The sequence below is a fragment of the Oryx dammah genome, unplaced genomic scaffold (genome assembly GCF_014754425.2).
Source record: "Oryx dammah isolate SB20612 unplaced genomic scaffold, SCBI_Odam_1.1 HiC_scaffold_11, whole genome shotgun sequence".
In the NCBI taxonomy this organism is placed as follows: Eukaryota; Metazoa; Chordata; class Mammalia; order Artiodactyla; family Bovidae; genus Oryx; species Oryx dammah.
This window is the reverse complement of record NW_024070195.1, coordinates 15,709,002-15,726,177: the sequence shown is the minus strand read 5'-3', so window position 1 is coordinate 15,726,177 and position 17,176 is coordinate 15,709,002. Positions and strand designations below refer to the sequence as shown.

The 17,176-nt window shown below is 41.1% G+C and overlaps 1 long non-coding RNA gene across 1 annotated transcript in view; it reads right to left on the bottom strand.

Moving 5' to 3' along the window:
• Window positions 1–17,176, bottom strand: part of LOC120870293 — a 179,567-nt gene that overhangs the window by 71,055 nt on the left and 91,336 nt on the right. Inside the window, exon 4 of the long non-coding RNA XR_005722765.1 lies at window positions 10,410–10,444. This is a non-coding gene — a long non-coding RNA (uncharacterized LOC120870293). The remainder of the gene's footprint in view (window positions 1–10,409; window positions 10,445–17,176) is intronic.

Here is a 17,176-nt window from a genome sequence, read left to right as displayed (position 1 = left end):
CGGTGGGATGGCATCACTGACTCGATGGACATGAGTCTGAGTGAACTCCAGGAGTTGGTGATGGACAGAGAGGCCTGGCGTGCTGCGATTCATGGGGTCGCAAAGAGTCGGACACGACTGAGCGACTGACCTGAACTGAAGGTAAGCTTCATAATGGAGAAGTGATGTGTATGATTCGGAATCCTGTCAGTTGTAAACTGACCAGAGACGTTACTGAACCTCTTCTGTTAAAACGAGCACAGCAACTCTCTCTGCAGGTGAGACCTGTTAGGAAGAAAACACTAAGCAGCGTTCAACTCCTTCCCTCTGTCACCCCGTTTCCGACTGTCAACCAGAGAAGCTTTCCATCATGTCACTGTGGCAGACGGCCTTACAGGGAAAAATCTATGAAAATGCTTTGAAAAGTGTGAAGTGATGTTTTAGAAAAACTGTTTCTGATCATGAGCACCTAAAGTTTACTGCCAAGAAAGAAATAAATTATCACTTAATTCACACTGACGACTTTCTATTGAAGAGCGTCTGAACTTTCATTCTTTTGGAAAGCAAATTATCCTGACTCATGTGTTTTTCAACTCTTAATTGTCTTTTGGGCTTGACTTTTGTTTTGCTTCTGATTCTTCTGCTTCAACAAGTCACTATTAAGTACCCATTAAGTGCTCAGGCCTGTAGGGAAGAAAACAGGTTGCAAGTAGGTTTCTTACCCTTGAGGAAGGTATGGTGGGGGCTGTCTTAAAGTAAGCACACATGAAATATGTGCGTTCATCAGCAGCTGCCAGACTTAGGATTGGGGAAAGGATGTGACTATTAAAAAGGAGCAGAAGGGAGTTCCTTCATGAAGAGGGAACAATTAGTTCTGTACCCTGACTGTGCTCACGGTTACTTGAATATATAAGGATGATAAAATCTCACAGAAATATATATCCCTACACAAAAAGAAATGAATCTGAAAATATGCATGCAGGGATTTCCCTGGTGATCCAGCAATTAAATTCTGCACTTCCACTATTGGGGACACAGAACCCATCCCTGGTCAGGGAACTAAGATCCTACACGCTGTGCAGGCAAAAATAAAAATATGCATAAAAAATCAAATAAGGTCACTACCTGAGTTAACAGCATTGTACCAACATCAGTTTCCAGGTTTCGACGATGAACCACAGTTATCTAAGAGTATCATAGGGGAAGCTGGGTAAAGAGTACATGGGAATTCTATACTGTTACTGCCATTTCTTGAGTCAAGCTGTATCAAAATAAAAGTAGCACTTTTTAAAAAGGGTGAGGGAACTCCCTATAAATTGATATGAAAGACCTTTAAGATGTATGGCTAAGTGAAAACAAAGAGGACTGTACTATACAATATGTGTAATATGCTACCTTTTGTGTAAAAGCTGCAAGTACTGAAACAGTATTCACGTTTCCCTGCAACATGAAGGGACAGTGGAAGAATACATAAGAAATGAAGAACAGTGGCTTCCTGTGGGGGTTGAAAAGGAGGAACTTGACAAGGCACAAAGATGAGAGCTTTTTCTACTTTCTGGGATTATGAACCATACAAATTTATCGTCCAAAACAATAAAACAAAACACAAATGAAAAAATAATTGATACTATCAGTGCAAAACCCTATGTCATTAAATTGTTCTTTACTGAACAATTTACATGCATTATTTTTAATCCTCAAAGCAGAAACCAAAGTGTCTGAGTTTGTCTTTTTAAAGTCGGTAAAACCAGGACTAGTTTTTAAAACTTGTGCCTAAGCCTGTGGTCTTTACACTGTAACTGATTCTCTATTTAAGACCTGCTGAACATGTCACGCTGCTTCTTCTTTCAGTGTCCCTGTATCTGACTTTTCCTCGGCCTGAGACCATTCACCCCCTTCAGTCTATTTTATCTGCCTGGAAAACTCCTATTCAGCCTTCAAAGCCAAATACCTGTCTAACTGTATCGCCCTAACCTTTTTACTCAAGAGAATAAAGAAGTCTTCTCTTCTGCAGCTCACGGGTTAAGCAGACCTTAAAAGTAACAATTATTCCTTAACTGTTTTTAAAGCCTTGCCATCTAGCAAAAGGCCTGGTAACTGTTGCCCAATGAATGTCCCTTCAGCTTTAATAAAACTCTTTAAAACTCACCATGAACATTAAGAATTAAAACCTCTCATTTAAAAGGCTCATTTACTTGCTAACTGATGTAAATAACGGCACATAGATATATTTAAATGAAAGTGGCTACAAATACTTTTAAACCCCCACTACCTTCTGTTAAGAGAAATCTCTTTTGATATAGAGATTTATAAGTGGTCTACTTATACCTAAGTAGATGTTCCTTACAAACTCTGTAATACCAAATTTCTGAGTGAGGCTGATTCTTAATACATATTTCTGGTAATCTCTTTGCAAAATATGAATTCCTAGTGAAGTAATAAGACCTTTTACAATTATATTAAATTCTTTCTCAATATTCCTAAGCATGATCTTTTTGAATATCATTTTTTACGAAATGTGTTCACCTTTAAAGGTGAAACAAAGGTCACCATATTTAATAGAAACCTTGGTTCTTTGATGTTGAACGTCTAAACTACTCCATGATCATTTAATATGGCATGGGTTTCTAGATGGACACACACAACTTGTAGCTTTATAAACTGTTATTCTTCTCAAAAAGAATTTGTCCTCCAGAGAATGTTGCCCACAGGCCTCATAAGTATGCACTCATATGTACTCAGGTCAGTACAGCATGGAAGTGAAAGAACAAGGTCTGAAGTGGGACGCCTGAGTTCCAGTTCTACTCTGCCAGTTTCTGTGTTCTCAATCAAGATAACTTGTCTCACTTTCCTCATTTGTAAAATGACGTTATGCTGGTATCAAATGCATTGAGGTGTTTTCAAGATCAAATAATTACAATATATATACAGTTTAAAATAATGCCCAATATATGCCAAGCACTGAATAAATGTTGCTGTTTGGTCACTAAGTAGTGTCCGACTTTTGCCACCCCATGCCACGGACTGTAGCCCACCAGGCTCCTCTGTTCATGGGATTTCCCAGGCAAGAATACTGGAGTGAGTTGCCATTTCCTGCTCCGGGGTATCTTCCCAACCTGGGGATCGAACACACATCTCCTGCACTGTGGACAAATTCTTTACCACTGAGCCAGCAGGGAAGCCTGAATACATGTTAGCTAGTAATAATATAGCTGACATATGGTTCATGTTCAGTAAATAGTAATAACTACAAGAAGGAGCTTGTCTCTGTCTAGCTACACTTAAGGTATCTGAAAGAATTACCATTTCAAGTTTGTTCCAGAAAATAAAGACATTGAAAACACCGAGACTGTGAGGGTGGGAAATGTACCTTCAGGAGTCCTGTGCCAGCAGTATGAGCTATTACTCTGCATTCCAAGAAGCCTGACTCTCATCTAGTGAAGGAGACACACATCCCAAACCCTGGATTGTATTCAGCTTGGATGCTTTTGGTTAATCCAAAGATTATTTTTCTTGGACAATTTTGGTTAATAAGCTATTTATTTTTCAAGTTATTATAGTTGTTTTTCCAGAGGTCATGCAGAAACACTTCTTTTCATGAAGATGCTAAAAGGCATGATCTTTAAAATAAATCTTTTTTTTTTTTTAAGTCTCTTGCAATGGGTCTTTCTCATGAAAAAAGGCCACATTCCAGTAGTCATGTATGGATGTGAAAGTTGGACTATAAAGAGAGCTGAGCACTGAAGAATTGATATTTTTGAACTGTGGTGCTGGAGAAGACTCTTGAGAGTCCCTTGGACTGCAAGGAGATCCAGCCAGTCCATCCTAAAGGAGATCAGTCCTGGGTGTTCATTGGAAGGACTGATGCTGAGGCTGAAACTCCAATACTTTGGCCACCTCATGCAAAGAGCTGACTCACCGGAAAAGACCCTGATGCTGGGAGGGATTGGGGGCAGGAGGAGAAGGGGACAACAGAGCATGAGATGGTTGGATGGTATCACCAACTCAATGCACATGAGTTTGGGTGAACTCCGGGAGTTGGTGATAGACAGGGAGGCCTGGTGTGCTGCGATTCATGGAGTCACAAAGAGTCGGACACAACTGAGAGACTGAACTGACTGACTAACTGACCCTAGTCAGATGTGTTCTAAGAGAGTTTTCATTGCCTTGTGTTTACCAGTCCCTTATACTTCATTACTCAAACCAGATGTACTAATTCCAGTTATGCTACATAAAAAGCTTTATTATAAACAATATTTTAAGTCACTAAGTTAATATCAAAGTCAGATCAGTATTACTAAATTAGAAAGACATTTCTCATAGGGAGAAAATGTTCCTCAAAAATGCTGAGGAATTCAAACAGATACTTATACACCTGTGTCCTTAGCATTATTCCCAACAGCCAAAAGGTTTCAGAAACCCTCTTACTCCACTAACAAATGGGAAAACAAAGTGTGGTATACACATACAATGGAATATTATCCATTCTTATAAACGAAGGACATTTTGATACATGTTATAGCATAGATGAGCATAAGAACACTGTAAGTGAAGTCAGTCACAGAAAGGAAAATACTGTATGATTCCATTCAGAGGTCTTTAGAATAGTCAAATTCATAGAAACAAAGACTGGTGATTGCCAGGGCCCTGGGGGTAGGTCAGCATGGGGAGTAAAGTGTCTAAAGGGTAAGAAGTTTCAGTTTAAGATGTAAAAGTTCTGCAGATGGATGGTGGTGATGGTTGCACAACAATATGAGCACTTAATACCAGTGAACTGTACACACAGCTTCGTTAAATGATAGATTTTATGCAGATTTTACCACCAAAACATTATTATTGAGCAACTACAACACATACAAAGGAAAAGAAGAAGCAGGTAGGCACCAGTGAACACGGACTAAAAAAACAGTTCATCTAGGTAGTTTTGAGCAAAACAGACTGTAAGGAGCTATCAACACTGCCTTGTCTTTCTAAAAAAAGCTCCCCTTTCTTTTGTTTTCGCTTCATTATGAAAGAGTAAAAATTAACCTCCCCCAAAATTAAAGGGAAAACTAATCAAAGTCATATTCCAAGTCTCAGTCATATAACCTGGAAGTTCTGTTGGGAACTTTGGTTATTTTCAGCAAAGTAGTAAGAGCAAAAATTACAGGATCCAAACCTACCATCTCACAATGGAACTTGAGCCATCCATAATCTTTAATGTCAAAGCAGGGCCTGATATATTTCACTTAGGTTAATCCCATTAAGATCTAACTTTGTTATCCTTTTTACGTGAAAATACATTTAATTAGATCAGAGGGACGAAGAGGCAGTCTGGTTCTGCCACTTCAGTATCCATTTCTCAGGATGTATGGACGTGATATGAATATGGAGAGAACTATTTGTTTCTGATACTTCATTTTGTTTTCATTTTTTTCTTTCTCTTTACCCTCCCTTGCAGCTTTCCTTATTGAACTGTTCTATTACCTGCTACCATAGCACTTTAAAGGGGAGAAAGTTCTTCGAAAGTAAGGAAGAACAAATATTTTTCATTTCTCCCACATCCCTCATGACACCTTCAGTTAACAGAAGTTTCAAAAAAGAGCGCTTCGGTAATAAGCCCTGAGAAGTGAGCCTGCTCCAGGTCTGACCATCTATTTCTTCCGAAACACTGAATTAAAGCTAATGGGGCCAATTATCTTTCTCCCTAGAAAACAGAAACATACATCATTAACTTGACCTAGGGACTAAGGATAAATAGAAAATGCTTAAGTGATTTCATAGGCAGAAAGAAGGACAAGACAACTGACAGTCCTGTACTGGCTGTGATAACACAGATGTCTTACTCAGGAGGTTACATTTTTGCAATAAACAGAAAACAGAAGTTAGTGTGCTAACTGTTGAATCTGGGGAGTACTAGAAACCAGGATGATGAAAATCAACTCATGGGAAGTCTCTAGCAGGTCTCTATAACTCAATTCATGTGTCTGCACGAAACATAATCTCTACTTGGAAGATCCAACCCCTGGGCACTTGTGTACTCATCTGATTTAGTATGATCTAGAAAGAAACACAAAAAGTTTCAATAAATGTGAATTACTTTTCTGATTCTTCAAAGGTAAGGTATTTATTTCATTCTGGTAAAAGTTCTGCTGGAATTAAAAACAGGTGGCATATGCATATCCGGTAACAGAGCTGCGAGTTTGCATATCAACAGAAAACAGAAATTTTCTAATCACATAAATCATACATTGTAACCACATGAAAACTACCTCTTTCAACTGCTTAGTGAGAAACATTATTTAAGAGGTCTAAGAATCATCTTCAGGGCCAATACCTCCAAATCCTGCAGGGTAGTGATGGGTACACAAAATGGCTGGGGAAATATACAAATGTTTATTTTCCTAAAAGGCATGTTAAATACTCCACCGACCAATCAAGTTTTAAACCTCTGCTGTCAATTAAGAATAAATAAATTCCTGAATTGATTACATTTTTCTCCCATCTTCAACAGTGGAACTGGGTCTTTATTTTTGCCACATCTGCCATCAGCAAGGAGAAGGAAAGGGCATGAAATCAAATAAGCACTGGCATCAAGAAAAGCTTATCTCCTTCCCGTATTTTTTAATTGGAAAAATAAAATTTGTTTTCCAGTAAGATAGTTCATTAAAAAAAAAAAAAAGATCTGTTTCTACTCAAGGCTAGAGTTCTATTTATTTTTAAAATGAGGCACAGGAAACCTCCCAAGTGCAACTCAGATTTACATATGGCTAATCCTCCAAATGTGACCCACCAAGTTCATGCTGTTTATTGCTAATGAGTTCTGTGATTTTTGGATAACACGTGTGAGAGATAGCAAACTAACTACTGCTAGTCAGCAGCAAGCAAGCAAAAGATGTCTTGGGAAGCTAGTGTGAGCAAATCCTGCAAGTCAATTTCTAATCGCACTTGCCAGAAATTTGGGGGGGGGGCGGCGAGGGGAGAGGATAAGGCCTGCCAAGAAAAATCTGTGGTGGAACTTGTTTCCCTTTCCTTTTTCCATGGAATATTTCAACACTCAAATACAGCTCAATCTTTCCTTTAGGTTAACTCCGGGACTGCAAGGAAGGCTCTGGCTGCACTAATACCTTAGAAAAACTGAAATACCTCACACTGCAAAATCAGTCCCTCTGAGTTCCTTCCCTGGAGCCATAAAAAGAATCACAGATGTGAGAGGGGTTATAATTTATATGCTATAGGAACACCCTCCTCCAGCACACGTACAAATGAGTCGACAAAGTTCAGTCAAATCCCCTCACCTAGAACAAACTGGCCAAAAATGTTTTGCAAAAGAGCAGCACCAGCTGAAAATAAGTTAGACTGGCAGAAAAACACTTACCCAAACCAAACCAGGCCACTAACAGTTTTAAGACTCAGTTTGAAAACCATTTAGTCTTTTGAAGGGTAAGACCCCTTGGATGTATACTTGCAGGATCTCTTACCTTCTTTCTCATCTGAATCCCAAACCAAACCTAGTGGTTCTGAATCAGGACTGCAATTAGCATCACCTGGGAAGCCTTCAAACCAACATGGCCCTGGGAACCTTTCCATCTGCGTCCCTCTGCTGCCTACCCCCAACTCAGTTGAAACCGGAAACTCTTGAGTTCAGAGCAGCTGACCTGTGTTTCTTAAAAGCCTCCTAGGTGAGTCCGCTACACCACCAGAAGATGAAAACCACAGCTTTAGAAGTATGTGTGTTTTGTTTTTTCAAAAGAAGCTAGTTTCTCTACCAAATCCACTCAAAGACATTAGAGCTCCAATTTCCTCTAATTTCACCCAGGCTGTCCTGCTGCAAAAAGTTCTAGTCATTACTTCCACCGCCTGCTACCATGCACGCTTCCTAATGTGGAAGCAGGCAAAATCTGAAGCTCTCCACAGCTAGAGGTGGGAGCACACTTGGAACCAGGCCTAGGAGGCCATGAAACCCCAGACACCATCTTGGTGATTGAAAAGGAGACACAAACTGTTGGGTGTAAAACACTCAAGGATGTATACACAGGGCAGTGTCAATATGTTGTAATAACTAAATGGAAAGTTAAATTCTTAAGAGTGTATTAATATTTAATAAAATGAAAACGAAAAGCAAAACTCCTATTTCTCTTTACCTGCACACCACTTCTGAAGCCAAATATGCAGGCTTTCCCACACCAAACAATTTTCCAATTCTCGACATACACAGAGTTGATGTCTTGTACTTTAATTCTGACCCTAACTGCCCCAGATTAACACAGGCCTCACTGGTTTAGGCCTCTGGCCTACGAGACTGCTCGCTGCCCACTGCAGATGCCAATTTCAAGTTCAGGTTGCAGCCTGAACTTCTGACCCACCAATGTAAGTCGGCGGGGGGGTGGTCCCACGACCCCCGCTTCAGGCTTCACAATTTACTAGAATGGCTCACACAACTCAAGAAAACAGTTCACTCACTCGTCTGGTGGTTTATCATCAAGGACACAACCCAGGTATAGGCAGCCAAATGGAACAGAGGTAGAGGGCAAGGTGTGTGCAGCTTCCAAGGACACAACCCAGGTATAGGCAGCCAAATGGGACAGAGGTACAGGGCAAGGTGTGTGCAGCTTCCACTTCTGTGTCCAGGACACCAACCTCCCTCCACCACCACATACTCAAGGGAGCCACTCACCAAACACCACCCGCCCCCCACCCATAGGCTTCTTCAAGGCCGGTCTTCTTACGTAAGCACGTAAGCATGTAACCATGTAAAGCAGGGTTGATTGCATCAACTGGTCAACCTCCAGGCTCACTGCCCTTCCTGGTGGCCAGGGGGCGGGGCTAAAAGTACCAATTCCCAAAGAGCAGGTTGGTTCCCCTGGCAACCTACCTCCATATTTCAAGGCTTTCCAAAATTATCACCTCATTAACATAAACTCAGCAGTGGTTTAAAGGGGCTTTTATCCAATAACAAAAGATGGTCTTTTCACCTCCTCCATTCCAGAGCTTTATCTGGTCATTTGGACAATAACCAATATTGCTCATCTCTTATGAAATTACTTGGGGTTTAGGAGCTCCAGCCAAGAGCTAGGATCAAAGGCCAAAAATATATCTGTTATTATATCACAGTATTTGGGGTATAAGTGCACCATCTTAGGTATTCTGAGGGTCTCGGGATACGTCTTAAAAGACCAAACAGTTGTGTGTACTACTATATGTAAAATAGATGGCTGTTGAGAAGTTGCCATATAATACGCCCAGCTTGGTGCTCTGTGATGACTTAGAGGGGTGGAGTAGGGCTAGGGGAAGGAGGCTCAAGAGGGAGATGATATATGTATAATTATGGCTGTTGCGTTGTTGTATGGCAGAAACCAACACAAAATTGTAAAGCAATTTTCCTCCGGTTAAGAAGTAAATTTTTAAAAAAATAGATTGTGTAGAGAGTACACAATTTTTATTTCCTTTGGGCCAGTGCGTATCATAACTCTACCAGATATTAGAATCACCTAGAGGGCTCTTTAACCACCCCCACTGCCAAAGTTTCTGATCCACTCCTTCCTGGGTAAACCTCAACTATCTGCATTTCTAACAAATTTCCTGGTAATACTAATGATGCTGGTCTCACTACACTTCTGGTACCTCCAAATATTTGAAATAACAAATATTTCTTTTTGCTTTTATTTTTTAATCTCCCCCAGTTTTACTGAGATATAATTAACATACAGTCTTGTGTAAGTTTAACATGTACAGTATAATGATTTGACTTACATACACTGTGATATTATTACAGTAAGTTTACTTAATATCCAGTTAACACCCATCATCTCATATAGGAACCAAAAAATGAGAAAGAAAAAAAACCATTGTTCATTGTGATAACTCTTGGGATCTACTTTGACAGCTGGAAACTCTACCATACAGCAGTGCTAGCCATAGCCCTCCTGTTCTATTTTCTATCCCTAAGAGGTTTGTTTTTACAGTAACTGTCTATATCATAAGAATATTGAACATTGACTGGATACTTCATATAAAGAAATTATTGCTAACTATTTTTTTTTTTGCTAACTATTGCTTTAGGTATTTTAGGTATGAAAATAGTGCTGTGCTTATGTTTTTAAAAAACAAAAGTTCTTATCTTTTAGAGAATACATATTGAAAAAAACTTTTAAACATTACAGATAGAGTTGACATCCGCCATGCACCCAGCCACCTTCCTCATGGGCAACCTTTGTCCTGAAGGGTTACCACATGCATGAATGAATACATAAAAATAAAATCAAAAACGTGATAGAATAATAGCATAAACAAGAAACTTAAACAAAGGAAAGCAAAATGGAAAAGAGAAAAGGGAATGGTGACCATCAGGATCTTTGGGGCAGCCCAGAAATGAGCAAGAGGCAACGAGTAACCACCAAGGGAGTCAGGGATTTATCTGGAAACTATCCCCCATCCAGGAAGTCTCTTACCTGACCTCGCTGGGTGTCAAGGCTTCTGTGGTCACCTGGGAGCACTGGGAGAGAAAAGGAAACTGAGTCAGAAGTTGTAAGAGTAAATGGAAGGAACACACAGCAGAGCAAGGTTTCAGAGCACAGTTATGTCTACCTTGAAGGTTCCTAGAGGAAATTTCGGAGAGCTGCTTGTTTCTTAAACAATACCCCTAAGACGGGCCTTGGGCTTGACTGCTCTGAAGCCATGCAAGGGGCTCACTCTGGAGAGAGAAGCCCTCCTCCTTACCTGGAGTAAAACTGGAAGCATCCAGTAAGGCATGGTTTTCAGCTCCAGTTCTGCTGGTCCCTCACTAAGGACCTAAGCCCGTCACTCCCCGTTTCTGGACCCAGACTTCATTATCTGGAAAAGGAAGGGTTTTTAGATGTGTTTCAGAGTGACTCCCAGAGCTAACAGGACAAAGTTACACTAGTCCTAGGATCAGAAGAAAAGAGAGGTGACGGGAGTATACATACCAGACCCTACAGAGTTCTTTTCTCTAGTTTATTTAACTGAACTTCTAAAACCCTTTAGTAAGGCAAAAACTGATAGCAACAGAAGGCTGTGGCTGAGAGTTGCACAGGGACTTGCGCAAGGTCACACAACCAGCTGTAGCAAAGCCATAGATCTAAATCAGGAGCTGGCTGACCCCAAACGGGAAGTTCTTCGCATACACCCTGGGTGATTTACTGAGCACCATCCTGTTGCTGGTAGCATCACATCAGGGCCACCGTGAACTCTGACCCCAGGACTTAAAAGATAGGCACGATTACCTCAAGGCTTAAGCTTGTTTTCTGTGCCCAGACTTATCTTTTCAAAACAATCTGATACTTTGTGAAAATGTTCTTGACTATAAAATAATTGCCTAATAGACTGCCCAGAAAAATGAGTCTATCTTCCTAATGTTTTTACTCAAAATTTTATATTTTCCTTTCTCTAATATTCCTTGTTTAACAGAAAAACCCAGGTTATGTCTGGATACAAGGAGGAAGCTGGGAGGTTTTGATCTCGCTTAAAATTTTTAGAGGCTACAGCCCCAAACTACTTATTTCCTCAGCACCTGGTTCCAAAAGCAAAGTTGTTGGCAAGTCATGAAAGATTCAACTATTTCACACCATGGCTATTTTTTTTTAAGGAGCAATCGTTTTCTAGGGATTAGAAATCCGACATTCCTATTAGGCCAAGGCCATGAAGCAGCTTCAATAAGAGAATCCACTGCATAAAGCAACTGTCTGGCTCTCTGGGTCCAAGGTTAATCTTCTTTCCTTATAGGGAATCATCTAATTGGCTAGGCACACTCGTCCGGTGAATCAGGTGGCAAGATAACCTATTAGATAGATCAGTGGTCTGACGTAGGACACAGTTGCTCTGCTCCCTCCAGACTTAAAATAATTAATTCATCACTACCAACCTCCCCCATCACATACAATTAATTTTATGAATAGATACACAGATACATGGACAGCTACATATTGATATAACTGAATCACGTACGCTTTGCTAACACCACACTGTAAATCTACTGTACTTCAATTAAAAACATAAATTTTAAAAAAAGCTTTTAAAATGTTTAAAAATTTTATGAAAGGGAAAATAGAAGCATGGGTAAATAAAATGGCTGACACACACCACCCAGCAGAAAAAAAAATAACTGCGCACAAGACACTTGCTTCCCTAAGTGCTCACTGACCCCGAGGCGATAATAAAGGAGTGCTGCAAAGGCTGCAGTAAAAAGTATCCTACATTTAGCCAGCCCTAACCCCAATCCAAACTTGTCTCCCACTCCACAGCAGGAGGGCCTTACTAATTGGAATGTGCATGTCACGTGGCCTGGAATATGTTTGGGCAGCACAAACCTCCAGAGTCCTGAATTACAGACACATACATGCACACCCCACTCAGATTTTTAGTTCTTACAAAATTTAAATATGCACAATGAATGAAGTTTTAAAAATGGAAGACTGTGTTTGTATGATGGTTAAAGAAATAGAAAAACAGATGAAGAGTTTTTTTAAGCACAAATTTTCCCCATCAGACCGGTGGTAATGATTCAAAATGGAAACAACAAAGACGCCTGGTGAAAAGGGACCCTCTAATCACATTAGCTTTTAGTTCTAAAGGAAGATGGTTGCTCTGAATTTCCCTTTATACACAGCAACTTCAAAAAAATTCCTATTTTCTTAGTACATCTTTATGTAGGAAAGCCTGCATGCCTTTGAAGCCTCAACACAAAACAAACAAGAGTCTTTACAAGTCCTGTCTGACCACCCAGGGAGAATCAAATAGTATTTTTTCTCCAGTAGGCCACCCCAGGATACCACGAATAACAAGGAAAGGGAGGAATTCATCATGTAACCAGGATGTATTTTTCTAGCGTTGTCATTACACTGTTTTAATCTAAATATTATGCTATAGTGCTCACTAGCAAAGCCAAAGGACATCTAATTATTCATCTATTGAGCGGAAGTTTTATTGAAGTAGCAGAAAATAGGTTAAAACCAAGGGAACAGCAGAGAGGAGGAAGATTAAGGAATTTTCTTCTCAAAATCCCAAGAACTAAGCAGGGATTTTTAAAGTGCTGATGTTCAGGATAGTAAGCTAGTGAAGCCAGGTGCCCGAGTGTTCCTTAGGACAGAAACCCTGGGATTAAAACTCTCAAGGGCTTAGACTGCAGGAAATTTGGGGGAGGGAGTTTCTTCCGCATCATACTGAAGAGCTTAGTTGCATGAAAGTATTTTAGAATCATAGGAAGGTCTCAGCACCATAAACATCCTGCAATGCACTCTTTTAATCATGCCCGATCCTGCACAAAACCTCCACATGGGCCAAATAAAGACCAGATCCTGCAGCCAGACACTAGGGAGTCTCTCCTAACAGACTCAAATTGTCTTTGCAGGCCTGTTTTCTGTTACCACCCCTGGGGCACAGGATGCTACGGGTCCTCTGCCAACCACCCCTTTTGTCCCTCCTATGTGCAGGGCACTTCCTCCCAACCATGCCAAGGGAAATGTTCTTTTATTCACCTGCAATGTCCAGCTGCCCTCATCTCTCTACTGACTCAACTTTCAAGACAGGAGGATGAAACTGGGGTTAAGAGCCCTCCTCCTGGATGCCAGCTCTGCCTCTAAACAGCCGGGTGGCTTTGGACAAGTGGCCTCATCTCACTCTCTGCCTCAGTTTCTCCATCTGCTAAATGGGGGTGATAAAGCCTATCGCACTGCTGTGAACTTTAAGTGAGACCAGGATAACAATCCATGGGCGCTCATGACTTAGCATAACTTCCCTCCTCTAAAACTGAATGCCCCCCTTCCCTCACCCACAAGCCTTTCTTAACACTTGCAGCCAAAAATAATCTCTCCCTTCTCTAAAGTCCCCTCTCAGTTAAACTCAGCTATGCTGGGTTCCTGGGCAGCCTCCAACTGCACTACTGCTATTCCTTTAAACATCACCACACCTATCATACTACTGCTTTTTGGAGGAGGCGGGACTCATGTTTAATTCATGTTCACTTTCTTCCCACTCTCTTACATAGTGAAATTGCTCAGTCATGTCTGACTCTTTGTGACCCCATGGACTGTAGCCTACCAGGCTTCTCAGTCCATGGGATTTTCCAGGCAATAGTAATGGAGTGGACTGCCATTTCCCCAAAGATCCTTTTCCAGGGGATCTTCCCGACCCAGGGATCAAACCCAGGTCTCCCACATTGTAGACAGACGCTTAACCATCTGAGCCACCAGGGAAGTCTAACTCTCTTATACACAATTATATTATAATTGATTATAATCAATTATAGACTATAATTCTAGAAGCTCAGGCTTCTAGAATGAACAGGACCCAGACAAAGCCTATTATTATTCTATCGATAAGAAAACCAAATAGACGTATCACTGGTAAAGTATAATAGTAAGTATAACAGCAGTATCTTATTTACAATCTAACTATATTCAGAACTTTTCAGATAAACGGCAGCTCTCCCCCCACTCCCAATATATCTGATTCCTACATGACAAACTTGAATGGGTGGATGGATGGACAGACGGGTAAATGCACCTAAGGCCAGACCAACCAGTCATCAGCTACAGCATCCAAGATACTGTCAGCAATCCAAACCCTAGGGGACAGTGAGTTGACCCCCTGTGTAATGACCACCTCACTACTCAGGCTTTCTTCATTGACTAAAGAGTTTTAAATGCCACCCATTTCTTTAAAGGGCTTCCCAGGTGGCATTAGCGCCTGCCAACGCAGGAGACAAGAGACGCGGGTTCAGTCTCTGGCTCAGTAAGATCCCTTGGAGGAGGACATGGAACCTAGTCCAGTATTCTTGCCTGGAGAATCCCCACGGACACAGGAGCCTGGCGGGCTACAATCCACAGGGTCACAAAGAGTCGGACACAACTCTTAACACACATTTCTTTAAAATTCTTTATGATATCCAGATCAAGAAAATTCGCCATGCAAAAGGATCTGAAATCACATTCCTCATCGACAGCAGGATTTTATTTACAACCTAACTGTATTCAGAACTTTTCAGATAAATAGCAGCTCTCCCCCTTCTCCCACCCGATGTATCTGATTCATGCCACAACCTTTACCGAGAGCCAATCCCATGCGGCAATCACACGTTTGTCCCCCCAGGAAGCCCACAGACGGACCATCCCCGTGAAGAGCTAACAGCTCAATGTCATTTCTTGCTCCTCTCCTCCATTCTGCCATCTCCATCTGTCCCTCCACTGATTCCGTGACGTGCAATCCACAGAGATAATGAGAGGAATTACGGAAAGGCAGATTGCAGAGCACTTGGCAAACACTTAAGTCTGAAGGTTTTGGATTTTTCCCTCCACATTTCCCTCCACTCTCTAAGGTTCAGGAAATGTGGCAATGCTCTCAGATGGCAGGAGGTTCCGAACTAAGATGTGGGGCATTGGAGGAATTTCCCAGAATGCCTACCGAGGAGCCACAGGACTGACAGAAAGCAGCCTTGGAGAACACTGTGTAGTGTTACTGCACCATATTTTAAACTATCCAGCTCTCTCCATACCTCTTAGAACTTTTAAACTGACTGGAAGTGTGATGTGGGGAATAGACCAAATAGAAAATGTTTGGTGTCAGATGGTTGGACCCAGAGATAAGATATGGAAGGCAAGTTCAGAGCAACTGAAGATAACACACAAAGCAAACCGCCATGGCACTGAGGTATCACCATCCTTTCCCTCATAAGGTTCTGGCTGCTCCAGGAGCAGATGAGGCAATTTGAGGAGGCCATCCCTGTTGCACAGGATCTACCTAAGGATGGTGATGCTGCAAATGTCAGAATCTGTCTCTGAACTAATGAGAACCTACTGGAGAGTTCAGGAAACTCTGCTCAGTGCTCTGTGACAAGGAAATCCAAAAAAAGAGGGGTAGATGTATACATAGAGCTGATTCACTTTGCTCTACAAAAACAACATGGCCTTGTATACTATACTCCAATAAAATTTTATATATATATATATATATCTCAATAAACCCAACTAGAAGAAGAAAAGATGTCTCTGGACACTCCATCTAAACCAGCACTTTTGACAACACTCCTACCCCCACATTCCACTTTTGTTTCTTTATGACATTTATTATTACCTGACATTAAATTGTATCTTTTTTCATTTTCAGTACCGCCTGTCAAAACAGAAGCTTCTTCAGGGTATGACTCTGTTTTCTTAGAACCACCTCTGACACGAAATAGCTGGTAAATGAAGATCTCTTAAATGAATAATTGAAATCCACTCTCCAGATCAGAAACCTGTTCAGATAGACCCACGGTTACTAAGTTACCGACAACAATGGCTTCTCTCTCCAATACAGCGGCATGGGGTTTAACGTAACACTCACTATGAACCTGGCCTCTGTCCTCTAAGACCTGAGGGAAGTCAGCAATAAACACGGGAGCATGAAAGAGGTATACAATGGGAGTGTCGGAAAAACCGGAGTGTAGAGTCACTTTAACCTTAAAGCAAAAAGCACAACCAAACCTGAGGAGGGACACCATTGACCGCAGTCACTGGACTATTCCAGAAGCAGAGAGCACAATGTGCTTCTGGGAACACATGGGCCTCGAACTGATGGACATCATCCCGCCTCAGGCAGTGAGAAACCACAAGGGGTGACATTTTCTTCCTGAGGCCACGAGGGTTCAACTGCCATTGAGAGTGTTGGACAAAGTTAAAGTTGCCCTGAGGTAGAGTCGCCCTGAGGAAAACTACACCTGGGACAGAGGCAAAAATCAGGTCGGAGGCCTTAACTTTAGAAGAAAATATGCTTGTCAACCAAAGTAAAAAACTTCTCACAGAAAAGAGTTCTATGAATCAAGTGAAAAAGAATATGTTAAAACCAAGAGTGCCTTCCTAAAATCACAGTAATTTTTGCCTGCAAGATCTTTTTCAAGAATATAATCAACTATATACCTGTCTGAAGATTTTCTTCCTTCTATCATAAATCATCTTTTCTGAAAAAACTAGAATCGGGGTAATTATTAACTAGCAGCAGACGGGTTTTTCAGGTTTTCTATTCTAAATCACTGTAACTTTTCACAAGCACCTGCACACAGAGTAGAATTTCAGCTCAGTGGCAATCTACTACCTGTGAGAAATTTTCCTTCATTATTCTTGTTACTTCCCAAATAAGTCAACAGTGGAGGGAGAGGGATGGACTAGGAATTCGGGGTCGGTCGATGCAAACTATTACACACAGAATGGATAAATAACCAGGTCTT